The 1134-nt window shown below is 50.4% G+C and overlaps 1 pseudogene; it reads right to left on the bottom strand.

Annotated features, from left to right (window-relative positions):
• Nucleotides 1–306: 306 nt before the first annotated feature.
• Nucleotides 307–883, bottom strand: LOC118883730 (annotated as a pseudogene).
• Between the last annotated feature and the right edge of the window lie 251 nt (nt 884–1134).

Here is a 1134-nt window from a genome sequence, read left to right as displayed (position 1 = left end):
AAGCAGAGTGTGTCATCAAATACTCAAGGTCTGATCATCCCGCCTCTTCTACAAGGAATGGCCCCCCTCCAGCATTTCTAAAGGAAGATGTTTTGTTTCTGTTTCACTTTCCAACTGGGTATAAAATCTACTAAAAGGGATACAATGAATCAGAATAAATCAGCTCACTCACAAGACACTCCCAGGTAATGATTTTTGGTTGCTGAGATTATTCAGCACATTATTTCAAAGTGGCAAAATTCAGGACAATCTGAGAAGAGAATTCAAAAGTGGCAGCTACATTCGCTGATAGGTTCACGTGAGACACACATACGTACAACCCATTTTTCAGTGTAGATGTCCAGGGGCCAAGACCCCTGGTCAGCTCAATAAGTTACTTTGTACATTACAGTGCACAGAACAACAGAGGGAGAGACACTTTCTTGGAGAGGTTCATCCTCTCTGAAGGAGGCCAGAGCCCAGCGCCCAGGGCCCTCATTAGCTGGACCCCTCCTCTTCTTTGGTCGTGGCGGCCTCAGAGACAGCCGTTTCCTCTAATCGGTCCGCTGGCTCCTCCTCCTCCTGGGGATAGAGGTCCGGGTACTTCTGCATGCACTCCTGCATGGCCCGGAATGGTCTACACAGTCCGACCCCTTGACATCCTCTGAGCTGCAGTGGAAGCAGGAGAAGGCCGCATTGAACTGTTCCCCACGTGGGCCCCTAGCCATGCCCCCAGGCATGGATGGTTCCAGGTGATGTCGTCTCGGTGGGGCAGGATCAGTCCGTGCTCCTCGTGCGGGTCATTGGGGTCGTCGGCCACCAGCTCCGCGTTGCTTGGAGTTTCACGGTCTTCTCTGGTCACCAGTGTGATTCTATCCTTCCCTTCCTGGCGGCAGCAGGCCATGGTGCAGCCCAACGCTCTGACCTCGCGGCGATTGCGGCGGCGGCCTCACGCCGTCGGTCCCATCTGTTCAAGGCTGATGTTGAATAACTGATCATGACTGACCAGACTCAAGTCATGCCCTGGTAACAAGATTGTTTGGAACAGCAAATACCACTTTAAAAAATATATTACAGATAAATGGTATCTCTTTGAATGCCTGGTCTAGTACTTAAAGGCCAGTTTACAATTTTTCAGTTAAAGTGATTCCTTCT

The sequence above is a fragment of the Balaenoptera musculus genome, chromosome 17 (assembly GCF_009873245.2).
Source record: "Balaenoptera musculus isolate JJ_BM4_2016_0621 chromosome 17, mBalMus1.pri.v3, whole genome shotgun sequence".
In the NCBI taxonomy this organism is placed as follows: Eukaryota; Metazoa; Chordata; class Mammalia; order Artiodactyla; family Balaenopteridae; genus Balaenoptera; species Balaenoptera musculus.
This window is presented reverse-complemented; position numbering and strand designations above follow the sequence as displayed.